This window comes from Geotrypetes seraphini, chromosome 8, assembly GCF_902459505.1.
Source record: "Geotrypetes seraphini chromosome 8, aGeoSer1.1, whole genome shotgun sequence".
NCBI lineage: Eukaryota > Metazoa > Chordata > Amphibia > Gymnophiona > Dermophiidae > Geotrypetes > Geotrypetes seraphini.
Genome location: NC_047091.1, coordinates 116,638,627 through 116,654,424, shown reverse-complemented (window position 1 = coordinate 116,654,424; position 15,798 = coordinate 116,638,627). Strand labels below are relative to the sequence as shown.

Below are 15,798 nucleotides of genomic sequence, written 5' to 3'. Positions count from 1 at the left end.
TCCTGCATACAGGGCCGCGTGCTGAAAATGATGGGGCTTCCTCCTCCTAATGCATCTTGGGATAATAGATGCCCCTCTACATTTATACATATACAGTTATATATATAGAAGATGCAAATACTATATTGGTACTTTACGTACAGCTTATTCATTTGGCTCAGACCTTCAGATTAGATCTGTTTGTAAGTTACATAGAAACATGATGGCAGATAAAGGCCAAATAATCCATCTAGTCTGCCCATCCGCAGTAACCATATGTATAGGGACCACAAATTAGTGCCCATATATAGAACCTTTGATGTACATAATCGAAACAGAAATACGTCTAAAAACCCACCTAAATCAGCACTTGGACAATCAAAAAGACAGGTCGTCAAAGTGGAGAGTGTGGCACAGTGGTTAAAGCTACAGCCTCAGCACCCTGGGGTTGTGGGTTCAAACCCACGCTGCTCCTTGTGACTCTGGGCAAGTCACTTAATCCCCCCATTGCCCCAGGTACATTAGCTAGATTGTGAGCCCACCAGGACAGACAGGGAAACATGCTTGAGTACCTGAATAAACTCATGTAAACCGTTCTGAGCTCTCCTGGGAGAACGGTATAGAAAATTGAATAAATAAATAAAATGCTGATAATCGAAACGGTTTTAGACATATCTAAAAGCAGCTTAGACCTTTTCACTGCCACTGTACGCCCAGAGTGAAAAGGGGCATTTTTGAAGGAGTGGTGAAGGTGGGGGGGTAGGCGAGATGAGGGCCTGCCTAGACTTAGTCATCCTGCAGCGATAATCAAAAGTTTAACGATACTTCCTAGACGGAACTTATACGTTGTGAATTAGGCAATCTGAAAACAGGCCTAAGTGCCCAGAAGGTATCCAAAGTGACCAGATAACCACTGTAGGGACAAAAAACAGTCCCCACACACTCCCCCAGTGATCACTGACCACCCCCCCCCCATAAAATTGGAATAAAAAAGTACATACCTGCCTCCAGAACATCACACCTGGCATAGGAAAGCCTAGTAGAGCTGCACAGAGGTGGCTTAAGTGGTCGGGGGGAGGGGAGTGGGGGGGGGGTTAGTGAACCATAGAGAGGAGGACTAGGCCCATATGCAACTCTAACCACTGCATTCATGCTGAAAAATGTGCATCCCCCAAAACCCTACTATACTGCCATATAGGTGGCATCTGCAGCCATAAGGGCTATTGGGGTGGTAGCCAGGTGGGTATAGTAGGTTTAGGGAGTGTTTTGGGGGTGGGGCTCACCATGACCTATAAGGGAGTTGTGGTGAGATGTTTATGTAGCACCCTTTTTTTCACAGCAGTGCCCTCGGTAAGGTGCCCCACTACTCTGTTGCCATGTCTGGGTAGCCAGTCCATCACTTTGCTGACCCCCTCCCATGTCCAAAAGGTTTTGTTCTAGACAATTTTGACTTGGACAAATTTTTGGACGAGAATGGAGTATAAAGATAGACGACTTGGCAGTTTGGACGATCAAACGGCTGGACGTAGAAGCAGACGTGGCCGGAGTGGTTGCTCACACTAGTGAAGATTTAAAGAGGTACGGGGGCAGGGAAGGGAGGGCATGATCTTGGCAGGGGGAGTGGAGAGGTGCCCCCACCCAAGATGGTGCCTGGGACGGTCTGCCCCCCCACCCACCCTTACTATGCTACTGCATGCACATACTTAGTCATTTAGTAGCTTGCCAAACATCTAGAGAAAGACACCTGACAACTTTACCTTACTGTTTAACTGAGCCGGCATAATGTTTAGGCATGACTAGGCAGTTGCCTAGGACAACAGCAACAGCTTCTAGGAGGACAGCAAAGAGCCCTTGCAAAACAATAGACCCTAACAGTCACACACATGCAAGAACCAAATAAACTTTGTTTTGTTTGCAATATTGTTGTGTGTGCAATATTTAAAAGTGCAATGCCAAATTTGTACAGCACTGTGATGTTGAGATGATCATGATACTTTAGTTCAATTATCTAAGTCTTTGACAGGGAGAGCAGGCTAGGTGCCTACATTGGAGCTTTGTGAGCTGTGCTGCTTGTTTGTAGCCTCTTAACTACTATGTTTTTATATTTAAGATAGCCAAGGACCCTATAAGACCTTCCCCTCCCCCCCCCCCCCCCCCCCCCCCCCCCCGAGGAAGGCATTTTTATTTTGCCGAAACACAGGCTGTGTTGGGTCATTTTTATTTTATACATTATTCGATTTCTGTCTTGATCCCTTGTGACTATATACACCCTTTGTGGATTGTTTTTATGATTGTTTTTAAGTTATTTGGACACTTATTAAATTACAAACTGGTACATCTGATCTTCTGTTCCACAATCTTTTTGTTATTTTGATAAATCAAAAGGCAACAGACTTCTTTCCTGGAATCACAATCTTCAGAATAAAGGGACTGGTTTCTGCTTTTGGCTGTGAAAGCAAAATAAGAGCTCCATTCCATGCTCATATACTATAAAATTGTGTGGAGGAGGGCATATAATGCAAAAAAAAAAATCACGTTGCTGGGGATTTGGGAGAGTGTATTCTTTGGTCAGGGGAGGGAGCCAGATCTCTTTATGTTTTACTCCAAAACTCTAGAGGGAGGTGGATTTTCCCACTGTAATTCCTGAATTGCTCCATATTCACTTGGTTTTATTTTGTTTTGTTTTGTACTTGCAGGGGACATTTTGGCTCCCAAATGGTTCAAACTCTGTAATCTCTTCTCCACCTGAAGCCCTCCAAAAAGAGTCCATACAACAATGAAGAGAAAGCCTGTATGTAATTCACCAATCCTGGATGCCATGTAACCTCCTGTTCATTCACCAGGGCCACAGAGATGCCTACTTGGATCCTGCATGAATGTCTAATGGGCATTCCTTTCACAAAAATAACACATGAGTCAAAATGAACCAATCAGAAGCAAGAATCCAAAAGGGAAAATCACTTTAAAAATGAGAGACCATATGGAAGCAGAATGTAGACTGACCATGTTAAGACCTGTTCAAACTTTTGATTCTCTAGTTTGCACATTCTGGCTGGCTGAGGCGGGGCAGTTTTGGTCTCAGTTGCTAGCTGGTGGATCAGAACATGGAACTGCACTTCTCTTTGGCTCCCCCACCTTATACTGGGCATGAAATCAGTGACAAGAGTCTGGGTAAATATGGCCTGCTAATTTGGTTGCTGTAACAAGCAAAAGCGGACCGGATCCACAGCGCCTCACGGACTGAACTCTCACAACGTGAAGGTAATGTGCTGGGGTTTCTCTTTATTTACCAATCTCATCATAAGTTGTAGAGCAAAGGAGTACAGAGTCTGCCTGCTCAGGACAGATAGAAATTTGAGCTCAAAAGTCCCCATGGTATTTAAAAGTATGAGTGTGACCCCAGTCTGCATAGCACTGAACAAGACAATCCAAATGTGACCCTATGTGTACTGTGTCTAGACTCTAAAGCATCGTTTCCCAATTTGATCCTGGAGTACCCCCTTGCCAGTCAGGTTTTCAGGATTTCCACAATGAATATGCATGAGATTGGTTTACAAACATGGAGGGGCATTTTTGATAGGGCATCTAAGTCTGAGTATGGATGTTTTGGGAAAGACATCCAGAAATACAGTAGAGAAAATGTCCATTCTCAAAACAGCATGATGTCTACCATTTTTTTTATGACCTATGTAAACATTTTGGCCCTTATTACATCTGTCTTTTTTGGCCATTCTCAAATAGAAATACGTCCACATGAAAAACACACAAAAGCAAGTTTTCGTCTAGGCAGCCTGCATTCTTAGCAAACTGTTCAGACAACTGAGCATAGCAGAGGGACTCTTCCATGAATTTCACATTAAAAGTCCCAGGTACAGATGTCACTGTATCTTGATTATATTGTATGGTGAGTTCTCCAAAACCCACCCAAAACTTACTGTACCCACCTGTACACCACAACAATAGCCTTTATGCCTGCAGGTGTCATCTTAGTGTAGGTACAGTAGGTTTTTGAGGGCTCACCATACAATATAAGCAAGATATGGTGATAGCTGTACCTGGAACTTTTAATGTGAAATTCATTGCAGTACTTCGTAGCCCCTCTGCTCTCTGGGCTTAAATGTCTGTTAACATCTGAAACTGTTTGGGCTGAGAACTTTTCAGCACCCCCTTGTAATACAAGCTAGAATGTATTGTATTTTTAACATCTTTGGGTAGTGAGAGGGGGGATCAGTGACCACTGGGGGAGAAGGGGAGGTTATATCTTAATCCCTCCAGTAGGCATCTGGTCAGTTTGGGCAACTTTTTAGCATTTAGACACTTTTAAAACTAGCTCCAAAAAAGCCCAGAACCTTTTGTTAAAGGTTTGATTATGCCTGATGAGCGTCCAAGTCCTAAGCCTGCCCAAAACACGCCCCCTTAAGATTTGGACACACTGGAGACAAAACAACCAGAAAGACATCTAAAAGGTCTATTTTGAGAATGCCACTTGGACCTTTTGACTAATAAGATGTCCAAGTACTGGTTTATGCTGTTTTTTGAACGTCTATCTTTTTATTTTTATGAGCCCCATAGCCTCCATTGTATGTAAATCTCTTTCATGTATATTCATTGTGGGTATCCTGAAAACCTGACTGGCAAAGGGGTACTCCAGGACTAACTTGGGAAATACTGCTCTAGATCAATGTACCACTTCAGTTGCCACCCACAGCCACAAAAATATGTCAGCAGTTAGCAAATATAGACAGATGCAGGAGAATCTATTCTAAGCCAATTAAGAGAGCTTTGTCAAAGCAGTTGCCAGATCAGAGCTATAGAATGTTGATCCATAATACACTTGTAGGGATAAGTAAACCCAACCCCCATCCCCCTCCATTTTTTTTTCTTCAATCCAAACAAAAATAGCTTGGGATGAGTTTGTGAAGAGAAAAGAGACACCACCTACAGATCCTTGAAGCTGGTTAAAGCAGAGAGGGAGGAGGTTCACTTTTTCCTGTGCGTCAACCAGTGGGGATTTGCTAACAACGCTTTGGAAGCCAGAAAAAGCATTTGTCATCCTTTTATCAAGCACAGTGTAATCCTTCCTCTATGTCAAAGCAGTCTATCTGTCCCTCACATTTTACGCTGCGCTTAAAACTGGCCAGACAGCCCATTACTTACACACCACCACCAATTTTAGTTAAAGTCTCATTTCACAGTCACTGAGATGCAGAAGACCTTCAGGCAGGAGAGCAACAAAACATCTTTTTGTTTGGAGAGCCAAACAAACCAAGCTCTTCCTCACTCTGGTTGCTGATGCTGTGTGGGCCAAAATTTGGGTAGAGCCTTAGCCCTTTGCCTACCCCATTTCTATGCTTCTGCTTTTAAGCATAATCAAAGAGATGATTTTACACAAGGTCTGGTGCTTTGACAGTAGACACCCATTACTTACTGCCATCAGGGACAAGCTGCTAAGCTGATTGAACCACTAATGCTAGCCAGTTTGGGTATTCCTTATGATTTGCACGTGCACACGCACACACACACACCACTTTGCTGCCATCAAGCATAGAGCCCTCAGTCCCTATCCTTTGCTTTTTCCCTAGTAAGGGATGCAGCACTACAATTCCCAGCATCCTCTGCAATGAAAATTGACCTTACATTAATCTCTGGCTGTAGGAGCAGGTACATCAAGGTAAAAATAGATGTTTCTGACCTGGTAGCTCACACTTCCATCAACCTCACACAGTCTATCCTGCTTTCAAAATACTACTACTACCGTGTTTCTCTGAAAATAAGACCTACCCTGAAAATAAGCCCTAGCATGACTTTTGGGGGGTAGGTCTTAATATAAACCCTACCCCAAAAATAAGCCCTGGTTAGATTGACCCCCGAAGCCCCTACTAAATGTCCCTGACACTCCCAGACTTCATCCTTGGATTTGCCGGCAGCAGCGCTTCCCCCCACCTGCCGTGCAGCCGAACCCCGCTGACCTTCCCACCCACTCCTCTGTGCAGCATCTTTCCATCTCTGCCTTCCATCTGAACCCCACCGATCCTCCCACCGCGAGACTGACATACCTCCCTCCAAACAGCAGGGTTGGCAGCACTCTAAACAGGCTGCTTTGCAGTCTTCTCCCTCTGGGTCCTTCCCTCTGCCACATCACTGATGATGTCATCAGTGACATAGCAAAGGGAAGGCCACGATGGGAGAGGGCCGCGAAGCAGCCTGTTTAGAGTGCTGCCGACGCTGCTGTTTCGAGGGAGGTATGTCGGTCTCGCGGTGGAAGGGTCGGCGGGGTTCTGCTGCACGGGGGATGGGAGGGATGGATGGATAGAAAGATGCTGTGCAAGGGTTCTGCTGCACTGGGGAATGGGAGGGAGGGAAAGAAAGATGCTGCAGAGGGAAGGCACAAGAGAAGGAAAGATGCTGCACACGTGGGGGAGAGAAAAAAAAAAGAAGAATTGGGGTGGAGGAGCAGAAGGGAGTGATGATCATTGTACATGAAAAAAATAAGACCTACCCCAAAAATAAGCCCTAGTGTGTTTTTTGAACCCAAAATTAATATGACACTGTCTTATTTTCAAGGAAACATGGTAGTAATTTATTGTTATAGCACTACTGGGCATAGAGTTCAGGAACAGAGCTTGGTTTGTGTGTGATATGTTAGGGTTACTATATTTTTGAAATGTAAAAAGAGGACATTTGACCCTGCTCCATCCTGCCCTCACCCCACCCCAGCACTGCCCTTATCCTAACCCCTGGCCCCTCCCTATCCACACCCCAAAGAAGCTATTTTTGAACATTAAACATTAGCACCTTGCATGTAGTTTGGCAGGGCCAGCTTATTCAGAATCCAATGGCTCTCTCCTTCATACCTCCTAAATCTTACAATTCAATTTTCTTTGGGCTGCAGGCAGTCCAGTGATGTGAGCCTGCTGCCACTGGCTGCTTCTCTGCAGGTCCCGCCTACTTGGGAACAGGAAGTTCCTGCAGAGAGATGGCTTTCGGAGCATGCTGACGGCAGCAGGCTCACCTCACTGAGTTGCCGGTGGCCCAAAGAAAATTGAATTGCAGCACCGAGGAGGCAAGAGGTGGAGAGCCACCAGACTTCTTGTAAGCCAGCCTTGCCAAACTCGGACGGACTCACACAATTTTAAAAATCCATCTGGACATGTCCTGGTTTTCCTGGACATATGGTAACCCTAGTGATATGTATTCAGATAGGCCGTGGTCCTACCAAAATTTTGCCCCACATTGCATCAGCATCAAGAGGGAGGAACAAGAACAGAGCTCGGTTTGTTTAGCTCTTGCAAGCAAAAAAGATGTTCTGCTACACCTGCCTAAGAGTGTCGTCTGCATCTCAACAATTGTGAAATTTCCAATGAGTTCAAACAGGGCTTTAAATAACTAAAAATGGCTTCAGCTAACTCAACAATAAATACCTATTAACTTCAAGAAGCCTTCTATTGCACTTATCATTTTTTATTACCACATAATAAATATATTTATGTCACACTGATTTAAATAACATATTACCAAACCATACATTCTGTGAACAAATCACACTACACAACTTTTTTCTTTATAAAATAGCTCAATGGGAATACTCCATTGGGCCAGAGAACCTGGACTGGAACAAAGCCTTTTCTTTTTCAATTCCTATCAAAACCACATTGTCCCGTTTTTAAAATTATCACACGTTCTCTTGCTGTATTGCAAATTGTTACCACAGTCTCATGTTGCTCAACCACAGTGATTATAGTTTGTGCTTTCTGGTATCATTGGACTCTACAATCATGTTGCTCAGTCGCCTTCCCCATGTCTTTCTCAATAATAAACTATGGGGCTCATAATAAAAAAAAAAAAAAGGTCTAAAAAATGGCCTAAATGGCTACTTGGACAATCAAAAAGCCTGATCGTCCAAGTACCCATAATGTAATGTAATGTAATGTAATTTATTTCTTATATACCGCTACATCCGTTAGGTTCTAAGCGGTTTACAGAAAATATACATTAAGATTAGAAATAAGAAAGGTACTTGAAAAATTCCCTTACTGTCCCGAAGGCTCACAATCTAACTAAAGTACCTGGAGGGTAATAGAGAAGTGAAAAGTAGAGTTAGAGGAAAAATAAAAATAAAATAAACATTTTAACAAGACAGCATTGATCTAAATACTTTGGAAGGTAGAAGAGAGGAGAGAAAGGAATAGAAGCAGAAGGGGGAGCCGTTGAACAGTAGAATTCTGGAGAAATTTAAATGATAGAAATAGAACAAAACAAAGACAAAAGGCAAAACAATAGATAAGATTAAAGATAAATCATAAGCTGGAAAGAAAAATAAAATAAAACTTTGTCTTCAATCCACGGTTTCAGCGTCAGTGATGAAGTGGAGCAAGTAAGTTTAGGAGGAGCAATTGACGTTTCCAGAAAGGGCTTCTTCAGGGAAGAGACTTGGCAGACAGTCCCAGGATGCCTATGTCTCCTCCCCTGCGATGTTCTCCCATCCATGCATTCCCTCCCAGACACACTGCCCGTGCCCCAGCCGCTCCAAGGATCAAACCAGCTTAGGCCTTTCCCCTGCCTCTAAATGCACAGAGAGAAAAGAGGTGTTTTTAGAGGAGGGGAAAGGGCGGGCAGTGGGTGGGAGGTGGGCTGACCTACACCTAGGCGTACAACAGATATAACCAAAACTTTAGGCAGGTTGCCTAGTCAGCATTTATACGTTTTGACTTAGACCAAGTCAAAACAGGTATAAGTGCCGAAAAGGGGCCTCTGAGCTGATCGTGGCTGCTGCAATCAGCTCAGCGGCCCCAGCAACCTGCCTACCCCCTATAGCAATGATCGCGGCAGGAGAGATGGCTCATCTCCCCTGCCGCGGTCCACTCTTCCCCCCCCCCACCCAATGATCAAGGCAGGAGGGGAGCCCAAGCTCTCCTGGCCCGCGGCACCCCGACTATGTTTGGGGCAAGAGGGAGCCCAAGCCCTCCCGCCCCGTAATCCCCAAACCTCCCCGATGACATCGGGGCAAGAGGGAGCCCAAGCTCTCCTGCCCCGCGATCCCCAACCCCCCTCCCCAGGCTGAATCCGTTGGGGCCAGGAGGGAGCCCAAGCCCTCCTGGCCCGGCAATCTCCCCCCTCCCCTCCACCATACGATCCGGCCAAGAGAGAGCCCAAGCCCTCCTGGCCCAGCGATCTCCCCCCTCCTCCCACCACACGATCCGGCCAGGAGGGAGCCCAAGCCCTCCTGGCCCGCGATCCCCTCTAACCCCCACCCCCCACTAAAATGCGGGCAGGAGGGATCCCAGGCCTTCCTGCCCTCTACACAACCCCCCAACAACCGCCCCCCAAACCCCTGATCGGCCCCCCCCCCCGCCAACCCGCAATCCCCCGCCGACCCCACAACCCCCCACCCCCACCCCCCTTCCCCGTACCTCACAAAATGTTGGCCAGATGGATGAGTGTCAAGCCAGCCAGCGCAGGAATGGGGCGGATTGGCCCAGGCGGCTCAGGATAGGCCAGAATAGGCCCTGGAGCCTTAGGCACCTCCTGTGGGCGGGGCCTTAAGCACATGGGCTGGGTTGGAAGAAGGATGGGAGAGCGAAGTTATAGTTTGATTTTAGTGAATGTATGATGAATAAGTATTATTATAGTGAATATGATTGTATAATGAATTACTTGTTGAAAGTTTTAAAATGAATAAAGAAATTAAAAAAACCAAAAAACACTATCCCAGATCACACACAAATAGGCACAAGCTTGCTATATACCTACTTTTTATGTGTGTATACCCCAGCACAATCTATTAGAGCCATTTCTCACCTGTAAAATCAAGCTTTACATACAGACAATGCTTTCTAACGTAGGTTCCACACTACTCATATTTAAAGAGGACACAGGCTGCATATTGTAACCATTAAACACATGGAGGGAGCCATACGTTCAACTTAGATCCTGGTTAAAATTGTTTCTGTGACCTATGCTTTGAGGAATTTTATTTGTATCCAAATTTCAAAATAGCACCAACCAAACCCCCCCCCAAAAAAAAATTACCTGAGGCTCCCCGTTACGAAACCGCATTAGGCTTTTTTATTGCCGGCCGCAGCAGTATTAGCTCTGACACTCATAGGAATTCTATTAGCGTCGGAGCTTTTACCACTACGGTCGATGATTAAAAAAAGCCTAATGCAGCTTCATAAAAGGTGTGGGGGGGGCTGAACTTTCATCATTTTGTTTAACGTGTCTGGATATCTGGAAACTAAATTTATGAGAAATTCTTCAGCATACAAATATAGTTTTAGAAACTGAAGTCTTTTACCCATTGTTGTCGATTCTGACAGTTCTTCACTTATATTCAATTCACCCATTGATTCTAGCCAGTTTCCTGCAGCTGAAACCCAGCCTTGTCCTGTACTGAAAATCCTGGCTAATATCACCTCTAAGGTACTACCATGCAGATTGCAAACCTGCCTAGGCAGACAGCTGTGCCGTCCCTGTCCAGAACCTGGCAAGAGCCCATCCCAGGGCTGCTGACTGCTGTGTAATTTGTGTCATATCTCATGGGCCAGTACTTCCTGGCTGTTGATCCTAACAGCCTTCAGACACACTCTAGATTAGAAGGTGTTCTAGTTTTAATCTGCTTATGTTGCACTCCAGAATTTAGAAACTGTTCCACCAAACCACAAGGAGTGAAAGATTCACTAAGACAGCCTGGTAACTATTCTGACTGTGAGTTCATGAAATGAGTTAATAAATGCATTTGATTCAACCTTAAGCTGCAGCAGGAATGTTGCATGGGCAGGCAAGCAACATGTGCACTTGAGGTACCAGGAATGGGGAAGGGTGGGGGGAGTCACCACTCTTGCTCGTTCCAATCAGCCAGTCTGTGATTCTAGACTATTCTTTTACAGATGCCACTAACCGCATGCTCAGAATTAGGAAGAAATGAATATCCTGGGGGTAAGAAGGAGCTGCAATTCCTTATAAGCCATTTTGCCCATTACGTATTTCCCTACGCCTCTGTCCAGTTTTCCGAACTATACTAGGACATTACACTGAGATCTGTAGCCAGGAAGTGCTGGCCTGTGAGTTTTGAAAAACACTCACTGTACTGATACAGACATTATACAGCTATTGGAAGACAAAAATTGGGCTTCTATACAAGAGAGAACTTCCACCCTTATGTAGCTAATGCCTAAGAGGAATAAAGGGCAGGAGGAAGAGAGAGATGGAGAGTTCATGGCATAGGAAGTAAAACAGGATGGGCCACTAAGGCCATAGCCCTATCAACATTTTGCCCAACAGTGTAAAACTGTTTTTTGGGGACTCTCCAATCCATTGCCCCTGGTTGGTGGAATCAAGGGGTAAGAATAGAAAAGACAGGGATGATGTGAAGACAGAGGAATAGGAGATGGGAGAAAAAGGAAAAAATAAAGGAAAAGAAAAAATTGAGCAGTAGTAAAGCTGAGTACTGGGGAAACTACAGAGAAGTGTGAAGAGATGGAAGCTGCTAAAATGAAAGAGGGAGAGAATGAAGAGGAAGGAGGAGAGAGATAGAACTGTGCCCCTGGTAGCAGCAGTGGTACATAAGAAAAGTGTTTCCAAGTCCAACATAAGTTGGAGGAATGCCCCTGATCCACCCATGACCCTCCCCTGGCCACGCTCCCTTTTTGGATCCATGCATAAAATCTACTGATGGCTAGGACCCAATTATTGGCTTTAATTGACAACTTATAGCACCATATATAGAATTCAGGGATGAATATAAAAAGAGTGAGGCAAAAAAAAGTATCCCCCCCTAAGGTTTTGCGTTGTATTCTCACAACCGCTTTCAAATTTCAATGTAAAATTTTACATTTTTATTTAGTCATCATACTTACGTATTACTATTAAACTACATTTAATTCTCTTAATCTATGTTGATGTTACTGACATTTTAGCATTAAGTACCTAGTGATTTTTGCACATTAAAAATGTTCAAGCTAAAACATAGTAAAATACCATCATTCAAACAATAAAATTAACAATGTGTCAGAATTTTACAGTCACTCTGTAAGCTCAAAGGGCTGAATTCTATAAACGGTGCCTAGCCCGCTCGGCTTGGTTATAAATCAACTGCTATGTGCCACTTATAGAATCCCACCTAGCGGCACCTAGGCATGCAGAGACGTCACTAAGCATCCAATATATTAGACCAGGTTTTACTTGGCCTAATTTATCAGCACGTAACTTGGATGCCTGACGATGCCTAAGTCGACCATGCCTATTCTCCACCCCTAACCATGCCTACTTTTCAGGTAGGAGTCGTTAGGCTTTAGAGGGTACGTCGACCTAGGTGTCACTAGGCATCCTAAGAGTTTGTAGCTGAACTCTTAAGTAGACGCACCATTATAGAATAATGGTGATCCATGCCTAATTTAGGCACAAGGATTTCCACCACATTTCAGTTAGTGTAAATGCTTGCATCTAAAGTTAGTCCCAGCTTGATGGGCTGAAGTTAGGACCCAAAATGGTGAATTGGATTAGAAAACTGGTTGACGGACAGACACCAGAGGGTGGTGGTTAATGGGATTTGCTCGGAGGAAGGAAAGGTGAGTAGTGGAGTCCCTCAGGGTTCGGTGCGGGGCTGATCCTGTTCAATATGTTTGTGAGTGACATTGCTGAAGGGTTAGAAGGAAAGGTTTGCCTTTTTGCAGATATACCAAGGAAGGAATGGAAAACATGAAAAAGGACCTACAAAAGTTAGAGGAATAGTCTGATATTTGGCAAATAAAATTCAATGCAAAGAAATGCAGAGTAATGTATTTAGGGATTAGAAATCAGAAGGAGCTGTATGTGCTGGGAGGTGAGAGGCTGATATGCACGGATGGGGAGAGGGATCTTGGAGTGATAGTGTCTGAAAATCTAAAGGCAAAGAAATAGTGTGACTAGGAGGTGGCTCTTGCCAGAAGGATGCTAGGCTGTATAGAGAGAGGCGTGAGGACCCGCTTGGAATATTGTGTTCAGTTTTGGAGACCATATTTGGCAAAGGACATAAGAAGACTTGAAGCGGTGCAGAGGAAGGCGACGAAAATGGTAGGAGGTTTGCACCAAAAGACGTATGAGGAGAAACTGAAAGCTCTGAATATGTATACCCTAGAGCAGTGGTTCCCAAACCTGTCCTGTGGGACCCCCAGCCAGTCTGGTTTTCAAGATATCCCTAATGAATATGCATGAGAGAGATTTGCATATAATGGAAGTGACAGGTATGCATATCTCTCTCATGCATATTCATTAGGGATATCTTGAAAACCAGACTGGCTGGGGGTCCCCCAGGATAGGTTTGGGAACCACTGCCCTAGAGGAAAGGAGGGACAGGGGAAAAATGATTCAGACATTCAAATATTTGAAAGATATTTCCAGAGAAAGAAAAATGGTAAAACCAGAGGGCATAATTTGAGGTTGAGGGGTGGTAAACTCAAAAGTAATGTTAGGAAATTCTTCTTTTCGGAGAGAGTGGTTGTTGCTTGGAATGCATTCCCGAGGGAAGTGGTGGAGAGGAAAATGGGATGAACACAGGAAATCTTTAATCAGAAAATAATAGTATATATTGAAGAACTAAGGCCAGTACTGGGCAGACTTGCACAGTCTGTGTCCCATATATAGCCATTCAGTTAAGGATGGGCTGTGGAGGGCTTCGATAGCTGGGATGGTTTAGACGGGCTGGAGTAGTGCTGCTCGATTCAGGAAAAAAAATTTTGATTCGATTTAGCCTATTGAATCAATTTTTCAATTCGATTCGATTTTCCTGCCCAAGTGGATTTTTTTTTTTCAAATATCCTGGTGGGTTTATTTACTTACCTCTTCACCCCTTTTATAGCCTCTTCACCCATTTTGTCCTCTCCTACCCACACTGGCGCTGTAGTGTAAACAAAATAAACGAACAAAAAAGACTTTTCCTCTCTCTCTTAAGTCCTAGCTCACGTTCGTGGTCTAACACCACAAAATAGAAAATAAAATTATTTTTTCTACCTTTTGTTGTCTGATCATTATTCAGATCTTATAGGTCTCCAGCTCCGGTTGTCTTCCGATAACTTGCTTGCCATGGTCTCCTTCTTTCTTCTTCTCCATGCTAACCATCCATCTGCCATCTATGTCCTCCCCTTCCATTTCCCTTTCCTCCCCCGGAGGTACGGTATCTTTCCTTTTTTTCATCTCCATCCACAGATCCACCTTTTGTGAATTACCCTTTCATCCTTCATTTCTCTCTCCTTCCCCACCACCCCAGGGTCCACCATGTCACCCTTTCTCTTCCCAACTACCCTCCTATCCAGTATCTCTAACCCCCTCCACACCACCCCTTGTGTCCAACTTCTCTTCCTTTCTGTTCCTTTCCTCCCTAAATCCGATTGTCCACCATCTCTCTCCCACTCCTGTTTATAGATCCTTATTTTTTCTATCCTTCCCCCCATCTCCCCTCTCCATGATCTCCTCCAAGTCCATCTCCCCCTCCACCAAGTTCATTTCTCCCATCTATCTTCTCCCCATCTCTCCTCCAGTCCACCAACTCCCCATCTCCCCTCTCCCTCCATCTACCTTTTTTTATTTTTTTATGGCACTCCTAAGCCCCCACCACCACCACACCCCCGCATCTTTACCAAAGAGAGTCCGGCAGGAGGGATGCATCTGGGAAGAGGTCTGACGGTGATGGTAGCGATCCACTCCTGCCAGCACTCCTCGTTTACAGCTTTGGGCGGAGCTTGTGACAGGCCTCCAACATTGCTTCTCAAACAAAAGTCTCCTTCACTGTGACGTCAATAAGCTAGTACTTTGTTGTTTCAAATAATGTGTATATACATAGGACAATTGATTTGCTATAAACATGTGCATATAAGTAAGATAATGGATTATGGCACAATCATGCCATTATTAATAACTCTATAACACCACCACAGAGCTCCGTGTATTTCAGTATAGAGACCATGTATTGTAACATCTCACAACTCCTTATGGTAACCTCTCTACAGAAGCTAATGTATCATAACACCTTTACAGAAGGTCATGTATTGTAGTGCCTTTGCAGAGGATCACGTAGACCGCTCTGAATTGACTCCCCAGTCATTAGTAGAGGTATAGAAGTTCTCAATAATCAAGTGTGTGGTGCAAGGGTTACAGCTACAGCCTCAGCACCCTGCGGCTGTGGGTTCAAATTCCTCACTGCTCCTTGTGACCCTGGGCAAGTCACTTAATCCCCACATTACCCCAGGTACACTAGATAAAGTTTGAGCCCACCAGGATAGATAGGGAAGCATGATAAAGTACCTGAATATAAACCACTTAGGATATAAGTGGTATATAAATAATAAAATTAATTAATTAATCAATAATGGTAGTTTTACAGTGCCAACATTTTTAAACACATGAAAATTGCTGGGTGGTCATGCTAAAAAGTCTGTAACTTAAAGATAATCTCATTCCACTCAGTACATAACAACAAATAAAGCAGTAAAATTTCATGTTTAAATTCCATGCATTTGCTGAAAAAGAAATCAGCAAAAAACTCTAGGGGGTTACTATTTTTTTGCCTCACTCTGTAGATGTGTATCAACACTTCATTCAGGCAGCAGCCTTCTGCCTCTGTTTAGAGATTTTTATGTATTCAAAACATCTAAAATTATTGTTTTAGTTCTATTCCTTTGCTACTCAAAGAAGCCCTCAGCAATAGCAGTTTGTTTACAGATGGCTGGTGCGAAAACGCAGCATTAGGACGGGAGAAATTAAAAGAAAACCGACTCCTTGCTTTCTAACAGCAACATGTAACAATGACAAGAGAGAAAGAAAAAAAAAAGTCACTTTGTCTAGGAA

General features: G+C 44.1%; 1 long non-coding RNA gene across 2 annotated transcripts in view; it reads left to right on the top strand.

The window, feature by feature from the left end:
* The window catches only part of LOC117365156, a 126,318-nt gene that overhangs the window by 74,085 nt on the left and 36,435 nt on the right, over positions 1-15,798 (top strand). Inside the window, exons 3-4 of one of the 2 annotated variants that reach the window (XR_004540367.1) lie at positions 2,676-3,240; positions 10,866-11,726. This is a non-coding gene — a long non-coding RNA (uncharacterized LOC117365156). Of the gene's footprint in view, positions 1-2,675; positions 3,241-10,865; positions 11,727-15,798 lie in introns of those variants that run through there. The other variant, XR_004540366.1, reaches the window with a different exon arrangement.